This window comes from Ranitomeya variabilis, chromosome 2 (genome assembly GCF_051348905.1).
Source record: "Ranitomeya variabilis isolate aRanVar5 chromosome 2, aRanVar5.hap1, whole genome shotgun sequence".
In the NCBI taxonomy this organism is placed as follows: Eukaryota; Metazoa; Chordata; class Amphibia; order Anura; family Dendrobatidae; genus Ranitomeya; species Ranitomeya variabilis.
The window spans coordinates 232,999,815-233,021,255 of record NC_135233.1 but is presented as its reverse complement, the minus strand read 5'-3'; the positions used below and the strand labels follow the sequence as shown (position 1 = coordinate 233,021,255).

General features: G+C 45.4%; 1 protein-coding gene across 2 annotated transcripts in view; it reads right to left on the bottom strand.

Annotated features, from left to right (window-relative positions):
- Positions 1-21,441, bottom strand: part of LOC143805125 (uncharacterized) — a 159,130-nt gene that overhangs the window by 124,388 nt on the left and 13,301 nt on the right. The window contains exon 1 of one of the 2 annotated variants that reach the window (XM_077284016.1): positions 18,980-19,082. The exons of the other annotated variant lie outside the window; for it this stretch is intronic. The gene's annotated coding sequence lies outside the window, so the exon portion shown is untranslated. Of the gene's footprint in view, positions 1-18,979; positions 19,083-21,441 lie in introns of those variants that run through there. 2 annotated transcript variants of the gene reach the window in all.

The following is a 21,441-nucleotide window of genomic DNA, read 5'->3' as shown; positions in this document are numbered from 1 at the left end:
TACTGTGATCATGGGTGACGCTCCACCTCTAGAGATGACTGCACATTGTAAGTGGCCCATTGTGCATTGATGTTTCCTTCCTACTGATACTGTTCTTGGCGTAATTACAGGGAACCAATACAGGCAAGGTACAAGAAACACTCATTGTCTGCAGTGGGATGTGATTATGGTTGAGACTACAAGGAAGACTCCTGGCATAAAGTGATATTAAGTCTCTTCAGGGTCTCTATATTGAATAAAGCCTCCCATACACATTAGACTAATGTTGGCCAAACTCACAGGTACAAAGGGTTCAGCATCGCTCTAATGTTTATAGCAGCCTAAAAAATGTATTGTTGGGAGAAGTATCTATCTGATATGTCTGATTTCCGACTGATGGTCCTATTGTCTCCTGGATATAAGCTGCGGCCACACACAGCTGTCTTATAAGGAACCCAGGAGCACTCAACTGAAAGACCAGGCTGGAGCGAGCCGCCCCACCCCTCCCCCGGGCAGCTTACGTGGAAGCCGACATGACAGGGGGTTTGGAGCAGGGAAAAAGGGGGTGGGGAGTTTGCTCTGAAGGGAGGGTTAATGCTGGCCTGGAGAGGGTATGGGGTGAGTGGGGGGAGGAGCCGGTCACTTCCCGCTCTGAGGACCTGGGAGCAGTCACACCCACCCGCCCCTTTAGGTTGTGTATTTTGTTAATTTTAGTTGGTTTTAGTTAGGGTCATAGTGGCTGTAGGCGGGGGGAGGGGTCCTTGGAGTTGGTGCTAAATTGGCCTGGGGGGTCCGTTGGGATACGGATTCTCCAGTTGGTATAAGTTTTGGTTGCGGGTCTGGTGATTTGGGGGAATCTTGGTAACGGTGGGCCAGATTCCTAAGTTGCAAGTGGACAACGGGAACCCTTCGGGGTATTTTGGTGCTCTCGAGCCTGTGGGGTAACGGCTGAGAGTAATCTACGGTTGGTCTTTTGTCCACTTGCTTATAATATGGTTAACACCAGATTTTTAGCTTTAAGGACCCCATCCCCAGATCAGGTTACGGTTAAATGTTGTGTTTGTTTATAATAAAGGCCGCTGTGGCCATTTATATCCAACTTGAGACTCATGTCATTATTCGGAGGCTGGGAAGGTAAAGGGTCGGAGACCCTTGGGGAAACACTTATTCACGGTGGTCGACAATACCAATGTCACGAACCCTCTATATACAGTTAGGTCCAGAAGTATTAGAAGTGACTCCCTGATTTCAGCTCTGCAGGCCACTCTTTTAGATTTAAAATGTAACAATTGAGATGCAATTGAAGTGGAGACTTTCAGGGTTAATTAAAGGGGTTGAACAAAAATATCTTGTGAAACGTTTAGGAATTGCAGCCATTTTCAGTCAAAGCCTCCTCATTTCAGGGGATCAAAAGTAATAGAACAAATTAACTTTACCATACATGAAATGTTAATTTTTAATACTTTGCAGAGAATCCTTTGCAGGTAAAGTCTGAGTTGCTTTCGCAGTATGTTTTGGGTCATTGTCCATCTGTCCTGTGAAGCGCCGTCCAATCAGCCTGGCTGCATTCGGTTGAGTAGAAAGTACACACAGGATTCATCCGGGTGCTTCTGTCTCTTGTCATCAATAAACACTAGTGACCCAGCACTATTGGAAACCATGCATGTGAGTCGCCCGCCAGGGTCGTGGGGTACTCTGTACGGGTCCGGTCCTTAAAGGGGATGTCACGTCATGGTGGCTGCGACCCGATCCGTGGCCCTGGGCGCCCAAGTAAAAGGGGAAGTGTTGTGAATTTGCTTTTTGCTCCCTCTAGTGGTTACTAGTTTTTTGACTCTGGTTTTTCTGTCATTCCTTTTATCCGCACCTGGGTCGTTAGTTAGGGGTGTTGCTATATAAGCTCCCTGGACCTTCAGTTCAATGCCTGGCAACGTAGTTATCAGAGCTAGTATGCTGTGCTCTTGTCTACTGATCCTGGTTCCAGTTATATCAGCTAAGTCTGCCTTTTGCTTTTTGCTATTTGTTTTGGTTTTGTATTTTTGTCCAGCTTGTTCCAAATCTATATCCTGACCTTTGCTGGAAGCTCTAGGGGGCTGGTGTTCTCCCCCCGGACCGTTAGACGGTTCGGGGGTTCTTGAATTTCCAGTGTGGATTTTGATAGGGTTTTTGTTGACCATATAAGTTACCTTTCTTTATTCTGCTATCAGTAAGCGGGCCTCTCTGTGCTAAACCTGATTCATTTCTGTGTTTGTCATTTCCTCTTACCTCACCGTCATTATTTGTGGGGGGCTTCTATCCAGCTTTGGGGTCCCCTTCTCTGGAGGCAAGAAAGGTCTTTGTTTTCCTCTACTAGGGGTAGCTAGATTCTCCGGCTGGCGCGTGTCATCTAGAATCAACGTAGGAATGATCCCCGGCTACTTCTAGTGTTGGCGTTAGGAGTAGATATATGGTCAACCCAGTTACCACTGCCCTATGAGCTGGATTTTTGTATTCTGCAGACTTCCACGTTCCTCTGAGACCCTCGCCATTGGGGTCATAACAGTTTGCCAGGCCCGTATTAAATGTTTAATGCATTGCAGAAGAGGGATTATAAGAAAGAAGATTCTGAGTTTTTTTTTTTTTTTTTCTTCTTCCCCTTTACCTCAGAGTGGCTATGCTTGCTGCAGACATGAATGTCCAGACCTTGATTACAAGTGTGGACCAGCTGGCTACTCGTGTGCAGGGCATACAAGACTATGTTATCAGAAATCCTAGGTCAGAACCTAAAATACCGATTCCTGAACTGTTTTCCGGAGACAGGTTTAAGTTTAGGAGTTTCGTGAATAATTGTAAATTGTTTTTGTCCCTGAGACCCTGTTCATCTGGAGATTCTGCTCAGCAAGTAAAAATTGTTATTTCGTTCTTATGGGGCGACCCTCAGGATTGGGCTTTTTCGCTGGCGCCAGGAGATCCGGCATTGGCTGATCTTGATGCGTTTTTTCTGGCGCTCGGTTTACTTTATGAGGAACCCAATCTTGAGATTCAGGCAGAAAAGGCCTTGCTGGCTATGTCTCAGGGGCAGGACGAGGCTGAAGTGTATTGCCAAAAATTTCGGAAATGGTCCGTGCTGACACATTGGAACGAGTGTGCACTGGCCGCTAATTTTAGAAATGGCCTTTCTGAAGCCATTAAGAATGTTATGGTGGGTTTTCCCATTCCCACAGGTCTGAATGATACTATGGCACTGGCTATTCAAATTGACCGGCGGTTGCGGGAGCGCAAAACCGCAAATTCCCTCATGGTGTTGTCTGAACAGACACCTAATTCGGTGCAATGTGATAGAAAAACCGCAAATTCCCTCATGGTGTTGTCTGAACAGACACCTGATTTAATGCAATGTGATAGAATCCTGACTAGAAATGAGCGGAAAATTCATAGACGCCGGAATGGCTTGTGCTACTACTGTGGTGATTCTACACATGTTATCTCAGCATGCTCTAAACGTATAGCTAAGGTTGTTAGTCCTGTCACCGTTGGTAATTTGCAACCTAAATTTATTCTGTCTGTAACTTTGATTTGCTCACTGTCATCTTATCCTGTCATGGCGTTTGTAGATTCAGGTGCTGCCCTGAGTCTCATGGATCTCTCATTTGCTAAGCGCTGTGGTTTTGCTCTTGAACCATTGGAAAATCCTATTCCTCTTAGGGGTATTGATGCTACACCATTGGCAGCAAATAAACCGCAGTATTGGACACAGGTTACCATGTGCATGACTCCTGAACACCGCGAGGTGATACGTTTCCTGGTTTTACATAAAATGCATGATTTGGTTGTTTTAGGGCTGCCATGGTTACAGACCCATAATCCAGTCCTGGACTGGAAGGCTATGTCAGTCTCAAGTTGGGGCTGTCGTGGTATTCATGGGGATTCCCTGCCTGTGTCTATTGCTTCTTCTACGCCTTCGGAAGTTCCGGAGTATTTGTCTGATTATCAGGATGTCTTCAGTGAGTCTGAGTCCAGTGCACTGCCTCCTCATAGGGACTGTGACTGTGCTATAGATTTGATCCCAGGCAGTAAGTTTCCTAAGGGAAGACTGTTTAATCTGTCGGTACCTGAACATACCGCTATGCGTTCATATATCAAGGAGTCTCTGGAGAAAGGACATATTCGTCCGTCTTCTTCCCCTCTTGGTGCGGGATTCTTTTTTGTGGCAAAAAAGGACGGATCTTTGAGACCTTGTATTGATTATCGGCTTTTAAATAAGATCACTATCAAATTTCAGTATCCTTTACCGCTGTTGTCTGACTTGTTTGCCCGGATTAAGGGTGCCAAGTGGTTCACCAAGATAGACCTTCGTGGTGCGTACAACCTTGTGCGCATTAAGCAAGGTGATGAATGGAAAACCGCATTCAATACGCCCGAAGGTCATTTTGAGTACTTGGTGATGCCTTTTGGGCTCTCCAATGCGCCTTCAGTTTTTCAGTCCTTTATGCATGACATTTTCCGGAAGTATCTGGATCTTCCTGTGTCGTTTGCTATTCACAATGTATTTCATAGGTCCTTGTTGCGGCGGTACATTGTGCCTGTAGTTCCTTCTGCTGAGCCTCCTGCTCCGGTGTTGGTTGAGGGCGAGTTGGAGTACGTGGTGGAGAAGATCTTGGATTCTCGCCTCTCCAGGCGGAGGCTTCAGTACCTGGTCAAGTGGAAGGGCTATGGTCAGGAGGATAATTCCTGGGTGGTCGCCTCTGATGTTCATGCGGCCGATTTAGTTCGTGCCTTTCATGCCGCTCATCCTGATCGCCCTGGTGGTCGTGGTGAGGGTTCGGTGACCCCTCACTAAGGGGGGGGTACTGTTGTGAATTTGCTTTTTGCTCCCTCTAGTGGTTACTAGTTTTTTGACTCTGGTTTTTCTGTCATTCCTTTTATCCGCACCTGGGTCGTTAGTTAGGGGTGTTGCTATATAAGCTCCCTGGACCTTCAGTTCAATGCCTGGCAACGTAGTTATCAGAGCTAGTATGCTGTGCTCTTGTCTACTGATCCTGGTTCCAGTTATATCAGCTAAGTCTGCCTTTTGCTTTTTGCTATTTGTTTTGGTTTTGTATTTTTGTCCAGCTTGTTCCAAATCTATATCCTGACCTTTGCTGGAAGCTCTAGGGGGCTGGTGTTCTCCCCCCGGACCGTTAGACGGTTCGGGGGTTCTTGAATTTCCAGTGTGGATTTTGATAGGGTTTTTGTTGACCATATAAGTTACCTTTCTTTATTCTGCTATCAGTAAGCGGGCCTCTCTGTGCTAAACCTGATTCATTTCTGTGTTTGTCATTTCCTCTTACCTCACCGTCATTATTTGTGGGGGGCTTCTATCCAGCTTTGGGGTCCCCTTCTCTGGAGGCAAGAAAGGTCTTTGTTTTCCTCTACTAGGGGTAGCTAGATTCTCCGGCTGGCGCGTGTCATCTAGAATCAACGTAGGAATGATCCCCGGCTACTTCTAGTGTTGGCGTTAGGAGTAGATATATGGTCAACCCAGTTACCACTGCCCTATGAGCTGGATTTTTGTATTCTGCAGACTTCCACGTTCCTCTGAGACCCTCGCCATTGGGGTCATAACAGGGAAGGTCTTTTAACGGAGTTGTAATAAAGTTTGTGTTCGTGACGCCACCTGTGGTTCTCGGTCAGAGGGACCGAAGCTGCTTAAAGGGGTCCTCTGGGGCAATGCTACTGCAGCGAAGATGGTGACGCTTCCCACAGGTGAAGCGGGCTCCCCAGGTCTCCCGGTGTGCTGGGCAGGGATGGTGTATGCCGGCAAATAAATGGAGGGCACAGAGTTGTAACATCTTTACCTGGCTTACTGGTTGTAAGCAGCCACAGTCCAGAGTTCCAGCAACAGGTGGTGATGTGGCCCGGCCGGTTTGGAGGCAATAGTGGATCCCTCTCCCAGGTGAGGTCCATAAGCCTTCCTACTCGCACTCGTATGCGAGGTCCTTGCTGCCTGTGGCTTGCTAGCAAAGTCCTCTCTCTCCTGTCCTGGGACAGTTGCCCATATGGTGGGCAGTGTGAGCCTTTTTATAGGGTCTCTATCACGACCCGGGCTCCTAGTATACTGCTTCACCTCAAGGTGTGGGTGCAGGCAAATAACATAAAGTCCTTTTCCCTCTGGTTCTGCCGTGCGACCTGGAGTACAACACAGCCTCGGGCTCCCGATGCCTGGTTCCTGCACTTCGGCTCACAGGGTGCCCGGTCACAGTTCCCCTCCAAGCTCTTTCGTTCTCCTGTGCTTCGTTCCTCAGATGCTCACTACATCCCAACCCTTCAGGTTATCTTCCTTTACTGGAGCTGCAGCTCACACGTGGCTGCACGGCCCCACTGTCCTTCTCACTGCTCTCTTCCGACCTCACTCTTCCACTGTCTCTCCAGACTGATCTCCTCACTCCAACTGACTAACTCCTCCTTCAGACCAGGATGTATACAGTTAGGTCCATATATATTTGGACAAAGACAACATTTTTCTAATTTTGGTTATAGACATTACCACAATGAATTTTAAACAAAACAATTCAGATGCAGTTGAAGTTCAGACTTTCAGCTTTCATTTTTAGTACTCGGTTGAAAACCCTTTGTTGGCAATGACTGCCTGAAATCTTGAACTCATGGACATCATCAGACGCTGTTTCCTCCTTTTTGATGCTCTGCCAGGCCTTCTCTGAGGTGGTTTTCAGTTGCTGTTTGTTTGTGGGCCTTTCTGTCTGAAGCTAAGTCTTTAACAAGTGAAATGCATGCTCAATTGGGTTGAGATCAGGTGACTGACTTGGCCATTCAAGATTATTCCAGTTCTTTGCTTTAATAAACTCCTGCGTTGCTTTGGCTTTATGTTTTGGGTCATTGTCCGTCTGTAGTATGAAACGATGACCAATCAGTTTTGCTGCATTTGGCTGGATCCGAGCACATAGTATGTCTCTGAATACCTCAGAATTCATTCGGCTTCATTCATGCTTCTGTCCTGTGTCACATCATCAATAAACACTAGTGACCCAGTGCCACTGGCAGCCATGCATGCCCAGGCCATCACACTGCCTCTGCCGTGTTTTACAGATGATGTGGTATGCTTTGGATCATGAGCTGTACCACGCCTTTGCCATACTTTTCTCTTTCCATCATTCTGGTAGAGGTTGATCTTGGTTTCATCTGTCCAAAGAATGTTCTTCCAGAACTGTGCTGGCTTTTTTAGATGTTTTTTAGCAAAGTCCAGTCTAGCCTTTTTATTCTTGATGCTTATGAGTGGCTTGCACCGTGCAGTGAGCCCTCTGTATTTACTTTCATGCAGCCTTCTCTTTATGGTAGATTTGGATATTGATACGCCTACCTCCTGGAGAGTGTTGTTCACTTGGTTGGCTGTTGTGAAGGGGTTTCTCTTCACCATGGAGATTATTCTGCGATCATCCACCACTGTTGTCTTCCGTGGGCGCCCAGGTCTTTTTGCATTGATGAGTTCACCAGTGCTTTCTTTCTTTCACAGGATGTACCAAACTGTAGATTTTGCCACTCCTAATATTGTAGCAATTTCTCGGATGGTTTTTTTCTGTTTTCGCAGCTTAAGGATGGCTTGTTTCACCGGCATGGAGAGCTCCTTTGACCGCATGTTTACTTCACAGCAAAACCTTCCAAATGCAAGCACCACACTTCAAATCAACTCCAGGCCTTTAATCTGCTTAATTGAGAATGACATAACGAAGGTATTGCCCACACCTGTCCATGAAATAGCCTTGGAGTCAATTGTCCAATTACTTTTGGTCTCTTTAAAAACAGGGTGGCATATGTTAAGGAACTGAAACTCCTAAACCCTTCATCCAATTTTAATGTGGATACCCTCAAATGAAAGCTGAAAGTCTGAACTTCAACTGCATCTGAATTGTTTTGTTTAAAATTCATTGTGGTAATGTCTATAACCAAAATTAGAAAAATGTTGTCTCTGACCAAATATATATGGACCTAACTGTATATCAGCGAAGCTCCCCTAAAACCGTATTTTGAGCTCCCCCTTCTGGCCTGAAGTCAGAATGTGTTGAATGTAAGATTACCTGATAAAGGGAATCCTCCTTGCCTCCAAGCATAATATTACCCTCCCCGAAAGGAAGGTAACGTCACTGTAACAACCGGTTACCTGGGGTGTTACACATGCCCACGCCATCACACTGCCTCCACTATGTTTTACAGAGGATGTGCTCTACTTTGGATCATGATCTGTTCCAAGCCTCTATACTTCCTTCTTCTCATCATTCTGGTATAGGTTGATCCTCGGTCTGGGGCTCCATGCAAGATCTCGCCTCGTGGGGTAAGGATAATTCTGAGAAAGGTCAGGAATCCGCCCAGATCTACATGGGAGGACCTGATCAGTGACCTGAATAAAGCTGGGACCACAGTCTCAAACATCAGTAGCAGCACACAATGCTGTAATGGATTTAAATCCTGCAGGGCATGCAAGGTCCCCCCTGTTCACGCCAGAACATGTCCAGGCCCGTTTGAAGTTCGGCAGTGACCATCTATATGATCCAGAGCAGGCATGAGAGAAGGTCATGTGGTTAGATGAGACCAAAATAGAACTTTTTGGTATCAACTCCACTCACCGTGTTTGGAGGAAGAAGGATGATCACAACCCCAAAAACACCATCCCAACTGTGAAGCATGGTGGGGAAACATCATACTTTGGTGGTGCTTTTTTGCAAAGGAGACAGGACAGCTGCACCGTATTGTAGTAAAAATGGATGGGGTCATATATTGTGAGATTTTGGCCAACAACCTCCTTCCCTCAGTAAGAACATTAAAGATTGGTCGTGGCTGGATTTTCCAGCATGCCAATGACCTGAAACGCAGCCAGGGCAACTAAGGAGTGGCTCTGTAAGAAGCATTTCAAGGTCCTTAAGTAGACTAGCCAGTCTCTAGACCTGAGCCCAATAGAAAATCTTTGGAGGGAGCTGAAACTCAATGTTGCCCAGCGACAGCCCCTAAACACGAAAAATCTGGAGAAGATGGGTATGGAGGAGTGGGCCAAAATCCCTGCTGCAGTGTGTGCAAACCTAGTCAAGAACTACAGGAAACGTCTGACCTCTGTAATTGCAAACAAAGGTTTCTGTACCAAATATTACGTTATGTTTCTCTATTGTATCAAATACTTATTTCATGCAATAAATTGAAAATTAAAAAGATTCTGTTTCTCACAGTTGAAGTGTACCTACTCTAAAAACTACAAACCTCTCCATTCTTTGGAGGTGGGAAAACTTGCAAAATTGGCAGTGTATCAAATACTTATTTTTCCCACTGTAAATGAATAGTATCTCCCAAGGGGTAAAAATGCAGCAGCAGTCAGCTGTACTCTGGAGCTGACACCCTGCAGCATTCAGCTCGATCGGTGTTGGCACCGACCATGGCCATTTAACCCCTTAGATGCTGCTGTAAATTGTGATTCCGGCATCTAGATACTTAACAGTGTGTGTGGGGGGCTCCCTCTTTAACCCCATCAGCATCCTGAGATAATGATTGTGTTGTCCTGATGGTTGTGATGGCAATTCAGGGCCAAGTAATGGCCTTAGGCTGCCGTCACACTAGCAGTATTTGGTCAGTATTTTACATCAGTATTTGTAAGCCAAAACCAGGAGTGGAACAATTAGAGGAAAAGTGTAATAGAAACATGTGCACCACTTCTGCATTTATCACCCACTCCTGGTTTTGGCTTACAAATACTGATGTAAAATACTGACCAAATACTGCTAGTGTGACGGCAGCCTAAGGGTATGTTTCCACGGTCAGGAAACGCTGCTTTTTTGACGCTGCGCAGAGCTGCAGCGTCAAAAAAGCAGCGTCCAGATGTTCCAGCATAGTGGAGGGGATTGTATGAAATCCCGTCTCCACTCTGCGTGGAAACCCGCACGCGGCGGCCCTGCAACTCCGGACATGCTGCGCGTCTTTTCAGATCGCAGCATGTCCGTACACCTTGCGGGGACGCAGCGTCCCCGCAAGGCATATCACAGGGCCCTATGGGAGCGAGCGATCATCCCGGATGTGAAGAGTTAACACATCCGGCATGATCGCGTCCCAGGAAGGGGGCGGGGCTTAGCGCCGAGCGGCTTCGCCGCTGCGGCGATACCGCCGCCCCTCCGTACCGTGGAGCCATACCCTAAGGGTATGGCTCCACGGTCCGGAGGGGCAGCGTTATCGCCGCAGCGGCGAAGCCGCTCGGCGCTAAGCCCCGTCCCCTTTCTGGGACGCGATGGTGCCGGATGTGTACAGCACACATCCGGGATCATCGCACCCCTCGCCATAGGGCCCTGTGATATGCCTTGCGGGGACGCTGCGTCCCCGCAAGGTGTACGGACATGCTGCGTCCCCGCAAGGTGTACGGACATGCTGCGATCTTAAAAGACGCGCAGCATGTCCGGAGTCGCAGGGCCGCCGTGTGCGGGTTTCCACGCATAGTGGAGACGGGATTTCCTAAAATCCCCTCCACTATGCTGGAACATCTGGACGCTGCTTGTTTGACGCTGCAGCGTCAAACAAGCAGCGTTTACTTACCGTGGAAACATACCCTAAGGGTATGTGTCCACGTTCAGGATTGCATCAGGATTTGGTCAGGATTTTCCATCAGTATTTGTAAGCTAAAACCAGGAGTGGAACAATTGGAGGAAAAGTATAAAAGAAACATATGCACAACTTCTGTATTTATCACCCACTCCTGGTTTTGGCTTACAAATACTGATGGAAAATCCTGACCAAATCCTGATGCAATCCTGAACGTGGAAACATACCCTTAGGGTAAGTCTCCACGTTCAGGATTGCATCAGGATTTGGTCAGGATTTTCCATCAGTTTTTGTAAGCCAAAACCAGGAGTGGGTGATGAATACAGAAGTGGTGCATATGTTTCTATTATACTTTTCCTCTGATTGTTCCACTCCTGGTTTTGGCTTACAAATACTGATGGAAAATCCTGACCAAATCCTGATGCAATCCTGAACGTGGAGCTATACCCTTAGGGTATGTGTCCACGTTCAGGTTTGCTTCAGGCTTTGGTCAGGATTTTATGCAGGTAAAATCCTGACCAAAAATGCACCTGAGGTCACTGGCAGGTCACCTGCGGTGTTCCTGCGTGTTTTGCTCATTGTAGTAACATGCTGTGTTCTGAAAAAACGCAACGCATGTGCGTTTTTGCGGGAAAAACGCATGCGTTTTTTAATGCACAGTGGAGACGGGATTTCATTAAATCCCCTCCACTATGCTGTAACATCTGGATGCTGCGTTTTTGACGCTGCGGCTCAACGCTGCGTCAAAATGGCAGCGTTTCCTGAACGTGGACACATACCCTAAGGGTATGTGCATACGTTACAGATTTCCTGCAAATTTGCAGCGTTTTTTCTGTGCAGAAACGCTGCAGATCAGCAAGTGATATAAATGGGCAAAAAAAAATGCTGTGCTAATGGTGCAGAAAAATCTGCATGAAAAACACAGCAGATTCAAAAAAGGACCATGTCAATTCTTTTTGCGGATCTGCTGCGTTTCTGCACCCATTCCATAATAGAAATCCACAGGGGTAAAAAAAGGAAGAAATCTGCACAAAATCCACAGCAAATCCGCAGCAAACCCGCAAAAAAAAGTGCAGATTCTGACCTGCGTTTTCTGCCAAGAAATGCAGAGTCTGCACAGAAAATTCCACAGTCAAATCCACAACGTGTGCACATAGCCTAACGTGTTCACCTGACTCTTTCAGGCAGCTGGGGACGTTGAGCAGAGTGGGTTGTCTTGGAGCTATGGAGAGACTAACCAGAGCCTCTATGAAAGGTGTCTGCACAGGGCTGTGTGCACCAAACTGCGAGTATTCGTGGTTGCTATGGACAATAGCCACTTTGTTAGACTGAACTTGGACTAGCTCAGCCGTGTAGGAGTAGCCAGGGTCTATTTTGTTAAGTTATTGCCTGGGCAAGACTAGGGAATTTGTGTTTATGGTTTTGTTTTTCGGTGCTGTGCAACCTGTGGAAATAAACATCACAATGTTTTGGCACAAGAATCCAGTGCCTGTGTGAACGCTGCCTAGTGCTAAGTTATTCGCTTCAGTCCCTAAAAAAAATAAGTTTTCTAACATTTCCTTGAAAAATCACTGCTACAATTTTAAAGCTTGTAACATCCTAACAAAATAAAATAACATATTACAAGTGATGCCGATGCAGGGCCACCATCAGGGCATTACTGCCCTGACTGGCATATGGGGCCCGGCGGGCAGAGGGGGTCCGTATCAGGCCCCATCTCATCTGCTCACCGGGCCCCTACTGGCAGGCTAAACCGGGCCCTTAGCAGCACTGCGGCAACACTATTGACGTGCGGGCCGCACGTCAATAGTTAACAGCCGCCAGCCAATCGGAGGCTGGCAGCTGACGTCAGCAGCTGCGCGCACGTTGCCGGCATCTGACTTCAGTGTCAGTAGCCAGCAAGCGCGCGCTTCAGCTGAGTGGAGGGAGCTTCGTCTTCGCCGCAGGAGTGCAGCCAGGTAAGAAGATCCTTTTTTTTTTTTTTTTTTTAATTATTGAGAGCGGCGATCCGGGGGGCCCAGGGCAGAATGCTGGACACACTGGGGGTAAAATGCTGGACACACTGGGGGTAGAATGCTGGACACACTGGGGGCAGAATGCTGGACACACTGGGGGCAGAATGCTGGACACACTGGGGGCAGAATGCTGGAGCACTGGGGGCAGAATGCTGGACATACTGGGGGAAGCATGCTGGATCACTGGAGGCAGAATGCTGGACACACTGGGGGCAGAATGCTGGACACACTGGGGGCAGAATGCTGGAGACACTGGAGGCAGAATGCTGGAGACACTGGGGGCAGAATGCTGGAGACACTGAGGCAGAATGCTGGACACATTGGGGGCAGAATGCTGGACATACTGAGGCAGAATGCTGGACACACTGGGGGCAGAATGCTGGACACAATGGGGGCAGGACTGGAGACACTGGGGGCAGAATGCTGGACACACTGGGGGCAGGACTAGAGACACTGGGGGCAGAATGCTGGACACACTGGGGGCAGGACTGGAAACACTGGGGGCAAAATGCTGGACACACTGGGGGCAGGACTGGAGACAGGTGGGGCAAGAATGGAGATACGGGGCATGATTGGAGACACAGGGCAAAATGAAAGACATGGGGGCAGGATTGGATCATGGGGCAGGATGGATACGATGGAGACAGATGGGTCAGGATGGGGAGATCATATGGGGCAGGATGGATACTCATGAGGGCAGGATGGGAGAACATATGGCTGACGCCAGGAATGAGACACACGGGGGCCAGGATGGGGAATATTATTACCATAGGGGCTAATTAAGGATATTTCCTGCAGAGACAAGTCCTGGCTTGAAGAAGTGATGGCAGTCTGTGCTGGATGAAAGATGAAGGACTTCACCTAGAGACGTCATTGGTGAGTCAGTGTGTTACCTATACACTGTATGCTATATACAGAGCTCCTTTGTATAATATCACCAGTGATCACTGTATTACCTGTACATTATATACAGAGCTCCTGTGTATAATGCCACCGGTGATCACTGTATTACCTGTAAACAGACACTGCATACTAAGTACAGATCTCCTGTGTATAATGGCACTTATGGTGATAGTATTGTATTTTTTTTTATTACTGATCAGTAATGTAGTATTCAGTCACTATGTGGTGGTAATATGTGGTCTGGACATGGTGTTGCGGTATTTGTCCCTTGTATGTGCTATTTGGTCACTTTGTGGTGGTAATATGTGATCTCGTCATGGTGCGGCGGTATTTGTTCATTGTATGTGATATTATTCGATAACTGTGGTGGTAATATGTGGTCTAGTCATGGTGCGGCGGTATTTGTTCATTGTATGTGATATTATTCGATAACTGTGGTGGTAATATGTGGTCTAGTCATGGTGCGGTGGTATTTGTCCCTTGTATGTGCTATTTGGTCACTATGTGGTAATAATATGGTGTCTGATCATGGTGCAGTGGTATTTGTTCCTTCTATGTGTTATTTGATCACTATGTGGTGGTAATATGGTGTCTGGTCATGGTGCGGTGGTATTTGTTCCTTGTATGTGATATTATTCAGTCATTGGTGGTATTATGTGGTCTGGTAATGGTGTTGTGGTATTTGTTCCCTGTATTTGATATTATTCGATCACTGTGGTGGTAATATGTGGTCTGGACATGGTGTAGCGGTATTTGTTCGTTGTATGTGATATTATTGGTCATTTTAAAAATTGAAAAATAAATAAAAATATACCTAAATTGTATTGCATATTTTAACAAATATTTAGTAGGTTACAGTAGAGTAGGGCCCGGCCAAAAGTGTCTACCGTGTTATGGTGGCAGCTTAAAAAATCTTTTGGCCAAATCAAAAGCTGCAGGCTATATGTGTGATCTGGTGATGGGAACTGTTAATGTGTGATAGGTGAAAACTGGAGTTTTTCCAAGAGAGAGTTGTGGGGCTGTGGACAGTTCGAGGGGTGGAGCCTGGGCGGAGCCTCAAAGGGGCCCAGAAAATGTTGCCAGTATGGGGCCCCGAAATTTCTAGTGGCAGCCCTGTGCCGATGTAAAGCAGATATGAGGTAAATGTTATTTATTGTCTGAAATGGAAACAATAATTTGTGCTATAAATACCTTCCTATTAGGAGGGAATGACCAATGGTATGTAAAATGGGTTTGGAGATATGGGATAGGTTTAGATGATCCTGCAGCTGGTTCCCCAGGACAAGTATACAAAATTACACTGCAGTCTAGAAAAATGATTATTATGATTATTATGTAGATGTTATACAGTACAGTTGGAGGCCCCTGGGTGGACAGTGGGTTTGCACATATATCAAAAAGTGTCAGTATTTAATGCAAGATTAAATTAAACTATTACTGTATCTTTGAATGGCCATATAAAGATACCATACCGTACAATTGGAGGCTACTAGGTGAGCAGTGGATATATCCGTTTGGAGCAAGATGTCAGTATAGGCTCACACTCAGCCTAGTCAGTGGTAATTCCAGGTTATTACCTTTCCCGTGTCAGGTAGTGATGCCGATATGTTCTGGGTCAGGGCAAGGATTAGCATTGGATGTTTCTATGGTGTTGAGGCTTGCAACAGCGATTTAAGTGTGTCTTCCGCATTGCTGTCCCAGCCGGTGACAGGCGCTCCTGGATTCCCTTCTTCGTCGGGGCGCAGGCGTCGAAAAGGGGACTCAAGGAGCGCCTGTCACCGTCCGAGAAGCTTCAACGCCATGGAAACATCCACCGCTAATCCTGCACTTGTTGCCCTGACCCAGAACATATCGGCATCACTACCTAACACGGGAAAGGTAATAACCTGGCGTTGAGGCCTCCGGATATACCTATATATATCCACTGCCTATGTAGTGGCCTTCAACTGTACTGTATGACATCTACATAATCATAATAATAATTTTTCTAGACTACAGTGTAATTTTGTATACTTGTCCTGGGGAACCAGCTGCGGGACCATCTAAACCTATTCCATATCCCCAAACCCATTTTACATACCATACCATTGGTGATTCCCTCCTAATAGGGAGGTATTTATAACGCAAATTATTGTTTCCATTTCAGACATTTATTTTCTAACAGCCTTGTGGTGGTATTTTATTTGCAGCTAATATCGTCCTTAGTGCACTAGCGCCTCCCAATATCTATCTGTATAAATGTTATTTATTAACTTCTTTGTGTGGTATGACTATCTGAACGAATAAGCATTCAAAGTTTGAAAGTTGACCATTTTTAGACATTTTTGTAAAATTTCTGATAATTTTAAAAATAAACGCAAAACATACTGATCTAGATTTACCAATATCATAAAATACAATGTATCATGAAAAAAACAGTCTCCAAATCACTGGGATATGATGAAACATTCCAGAGTTATTGCCACATAAAGTGACAAATGTCAGATTTGAAAAATTTTGAAGAGCTGTAATTCCTAAATCCTTACTCCAGTTAGGATGCAGACACTCTCGAATCAAAGCTGAGAGTCAGCACTATAAGCCCATATTGATTATATAACTATCTTGAATATGTTTTCGTAAACAGCTGAAATGTATTATAGTATATTTGTGTACATAGGAACAGTATTATAGTAATTATATTTTTGTACATAGGAGCACGATTATAGTAGTTATATTCTTGTACATAGGGGCAGTATTATAGTAGTTATATTCTTGTACATAGGGGCAGTATTATAGTAGTTATATTCTTGTACATAGGGGCAGGATTATAGTAGTTATATTCTTGTACATAGGAGCAGTATTATAGTAGTTATATTCTTGTGCATAAGAGCAGTATCCTAATAGTTATATTCTTGTACATGGGAGCAGTATTACAGTAGTTATATTCTTGTACATAGGGGCAATATTATAGTAGTTATATTCTTATCCATAGGGGCAGTATTATAGTAGTGATATACTTGTACATAGGGGCAGTATTACAGTAGTTATATTCTTGTACATAGGAGCAGTATAATAGGAGTTATATTCTTATACCTAGGGAGCAGTATTATAGTAGTTATATTCTTGTACATAAGGAGCAGTATTATAGTAGTTATATTCTTGTACATAAGGAGCAGTATTACAAGCGTTATATTCTTGTACATAGGGGCAATATTATAGTAGTTATATTCTTGTACATAGGGGCAGTATTATAGTAGTTATATTCTTGTACATATGGAGCAGTATTATAGTAGTTATATTCTTGTATATAGGAGCAGTATTACCGTAGTTATAGTCTTGTAGATAGGGGGCAGTATTACAGTAGTTATATTCTTGTACATACGGGCAGTATTAGAGTAGTTATATTCTTGTATATAGGGGCAGTATTATAGTAGTTATATACTTGCACATAGGGCAGTATTACAGTAGTTATATTCTTGTACATAGGAGCAGTATTATAGTAGTTATATTCTTGTACATAAGGAGCAGTATTATAGTTGTTATATTCTTGTATATAGGAGCAGTATTACAGTAATTATATTCTTGTACATAGGGGCAATATTATAGTAGTTATATTCTTTCACATAGGGGGCAGTATTATAATATGTTATTAGAACAATTTCATGTATTTTGGGCATTGTGATGCAGTGACCCCTGTTACAGATAGCGGGTGCTGCATGGTCTCCCCAGAATACGCATGGAGGCGTATTGAGGCCATAGGAATGCATGGCATCTCAGGAATAACTGTGGTGATGAGACAAAGTCCAGCATTATTGTGAATGGCTGATATGTGTGTCGCAGAGGAAGATACTGTGCGCTGTCAGCTTAAAGCAATGTTGTTGCTCTGGGACCTGTAGTCCCACAAGGATAGTTGTTGGTATGAGTATGAAGGCAGGCTGGCAGGGCTAGTTCTGCGAGCTGGGCGGGTCAAACTAGCCAGATACACACACTCCCACCTAGGGGAGTGGTTAGAAGTATATAATGTGACCAGGGTGGGGGTCACATGTCTCTGAGTATGAATCTGAATGGTCTGTGCTGTAGATCCTGGAGAGCCTATGTGTTGGGAGTGCTATCTCCCGGAATAGCACGTGGTGGGGCTTTGGACCTGGTGGCCTGGGGTGTTGACCCAACGTCCTGAATAGCACCCGGACAGATCACATGCCTGTGTGTTGGACGGTCCCAGGTAGGGACGGACATCCTGAATAGCGCACTGGTGGCCTGGGGTGTTGGACAAACTTCCTGAATAGCACCTGGACAGGTCACATGCCTGTTTGTTGGACGGTCCCAGGTGGGGATGAACATCCTGAATAGCGCACTGGTGGCCTGGAGTGTTGGACAAACGTCCTGAATAGCACCTGGACAGGTCACACGCTTGTGTGTGTTGGACGGCCCCAGGTGGGGACGGACGTCCTGAATAGCGCACTGTGGAAAGCTTTTATGTTGGGAGGTCCTGGGAGTAGGACTGGATCCCTGAAGAGCACAGAGAGTCCGTGGTCCTGGAGGTCTGTGTTGGAAGCTCCTGTGAGTGGAGTCTTCCTGGAAGCACCTGAGAGACCGTGGACCTGGACGGTCTGTGTTGGGGAAGCTACCGTCCTTCGGTGGCTCTGGACTGACTAATGTGTGCCTGCCAGGCAAGTTGATGAACCCCGTAAGGCAGCTTTCCCAGGAGAGAGGACCAACAAGGAGACAGCAGGAGGAGCAGGAGCTCCCGTAAGGTACCATAGACTGTTGGTGCTTATGATACTCTATGAACTGTGCTGTCACCCATGGCAACTGGTCAGATAAGGATTAGCGTGTTTAGAGTCGCAAGCTAATGATGTGAAGCCTGATGTAAAGACTGTCCATCTGTTGTTGGTTTTGGTGGTTTATGCTGTGAGAAAATAAACCCACATAGACTGTTTACGTGAAAAACCGTACCCATGTGCATTTATCCCCGTTGCCAAGCGAGTATTCTCCTACCTGTTAGTGAGTGCAACGTCACAGCATTTACACAAATACTTCATTCTGTAAGAATAATTTACTATACTCCCCGTCCTTCGGGACCTCATTCTGTCAATATATTTTGCGTTTTGTCATGCGCTGCACTAAAATAAATTCCATTCCTCTACAATGTGGAGGGTGGCCTCACCGGTGTATAGCTTTGTACATATGTGGATTGTTTATATTAGAAACATGTTGCAGTGAAAGTGTTAAGTCTATAAGCAGGAGAATAGTAAAGAGCACGAAGAGAGACGCTTCTGGTAAGTGAATGGTATCTGAGCAACTGGAGCAGTGACAGGAATTGCAACCATTACAACACTCACACGTACGGCATCCACATGTCTCAATTCTCCAATCTGGCAATCTATTACATGCATCGTAGTGCCGGTCAGTTGATCACTAATGGGGGCCACCAATGTGTCCTACCCACCCATCCACCCAACATCCCTCTCAGTGTATAAGCAGAGATGACGCTTCCCCTCTTATGATGCCATAGTCCTTGATATATCTAGAAGGTTTGCATTGTGTATAAACGGCCTGACCTTGCCTGTCGCTGGAGGAGATGCTGAGGAAGGAGATGCTGCCTGGGCGGCTGCCAGGATCTCTGCAGCTATTACCAAGGCTGCCGTCTGTTTTTTTTCTGAGCAAGTTCCTGTTGTTAATGAACCTCTGTACTGTCAGAGGCAGAAGTCAGCGACCACAACGGACGGAAGACGCTGTGCAATATGCACTTTCTCACAATGAATAGTTGGATGGTGGAGAGGCTGCGCAATAGTTTCATCCATCGTTACCTACAATGGGGAGTCCTGTCAGGGCCTGCTCCTTGCCAGGGATGGAGATACCATTGGTGCAACCTGTGCAGATGCCCATGGCCAAAGGTGTACGGGGGGCCACCTTCCTCCTTCAAAGCAGCTGTCACAGACACATCAAGGGGTGCTTTGCGTGATTAACTATTTGACTGCCCATATATTGTTCTTGCATTTAACATTTATTAAAATGGCACATTGTAGGTGAAGGGCCAGGCCACATTTACTTTCAGTCAGTGGCTTCTTTTCCTCAAGACCATTTTCTTTATGGCATTGGCACCAGAATGATGACAAAACACATTAACTCTATGATGGCGCAATGCAGTCAAATTTCTAGTAGAGGCATGTACTTGGCGATTTCAAGGTGAACTACTATTGTTACAGCTGCTCGGCGAGAGATAAGTGATAAACATCCTAAGCTAGACTTAGGCCTCTTTCACACATCAGTTCTTTGCCATCAATTGCAATCCGTCGAATTTTGGAAAAAAAAACGGATCCATTGCAGATTGTGAAAAACTGATGTGACAGATCCGTTTTTTTTGCCGGATCTGACTAGCTGATCCGGCTAATTGGATCCTAAAAAAATCGGAGCATGCTCAGTTTAAAAAAACAGAATCCATCGCCGGATTCCGTCATTTGACAGATCCGGCGCCATAGGCTTCCATTCTAGAAAACGACAGACATCGACTGATCCGTCGCTGTCCGTTTTTTCGACAGACACAAAAAACGTTACTATGGCCGCCGGACAAACAAATTTTGACGGATCCGACGAACGACAGATGAAACGTGAGGCAATCTGTCGCTAATACAAGTCTATGAGAAAAAAACGGATCCGGCGGCATTAGTCACCAGATACGTTTTTTTCAAAATTTGGCGGATTGTGACTGATTGCAAAAAACTGATATGTGAAAGGGGCCTTACAGGGCAGCTCCACTTCATTAATTATCATAGAATGGCAAAAAATACTTCATAATAGTACATGTAAAATACTAATGTTTAGTTCTTAAATAATACTATACTGCCATACAGTATCCAAATAATATTACTGTATAGTTCCACCAGAGTCCTACCATTCAGTGCTCAGATAATGCTGGCATACAGTGCCAAATAATAACAATTTTTATATTTATTCTTCAGCTCTTTACAATTCAGAGAGAACTTGTACAATCAAGATAAGACATTGCAGAGTAAGGGTATGTGCACACCGGAAATTTTCTGCAAGAAATCCGCATGTTTCTTTTTGCGGTTTTTTCCCGGTTTTTTTGCGGTTCTTTTAGCATTTTGCAAGCGTAATTAGCTTGCAGAATGCTAAAGTTTTCCAAGCGATCTGTAGCATCGCTTGGAAAACTGATTGACAGGTTGGGCACACTTGTCAAACATAGTGTTTGACAAGTGTGACCAACTTTTTACTATAGATGCAGCCTATGCAGCATCAATAGTAAAAGATAGAATGTTAAAAATAATAAAAAAAATAAAAAAAATTGTTATACTCACCTTCTGCAGACAGCCGATCTCCTCAGCGGCTTCCGTTCCTATAGATGGTGTGTGTGCAGGACCTTCGATGACGTCACGTGACCGCGACGTCATCGCGGTCATGTGACCGCGACGTCATCGCAGGTCGTTCACACACACCAGCTATAGGAACGGAAGCGGTAGCATGCACCGCTGAGAGGCGGGAAGACTCCGGGGGCCATCGAAGTTGAGTATATGACTATTTTTTATTTTAATTCTTTTTTTTTTGCCAATTATACGGTGCCCAGTCCGTGGAGGAGAGTCTCCTCTCCTCCACCCTGGGTACCAACCGCACATGATCTGCTTACTTCCCGCATGGTGGGCATAGCCACATGCGGAAAGTAAGCAGATCAATGCATTCCTAGGTGTGCGGAATCCCCGCAATTCCGCAAATTTAATGAACATGTTGCTTTTTTTTCCGCTATGCGATTTTTTCGCTGAAAAAAATGCAACATTTGCACTAGATATGCGGAATACACTGAAAATAATGGGAGGCATATGTATTTTTTTCGCGGTTTTATCACGATTTTATAGCGAAAAAACCGCTAAAAATACTGAACGTGTGCACATGGCCTTACACATACAGGTCCTTCTCAAAAAATTAGCATATAGTGTTAAATTTCATTATTTACCATAATGTAATGATTACAATTAAACTTTCATATATTATAGATTCATTATCCACC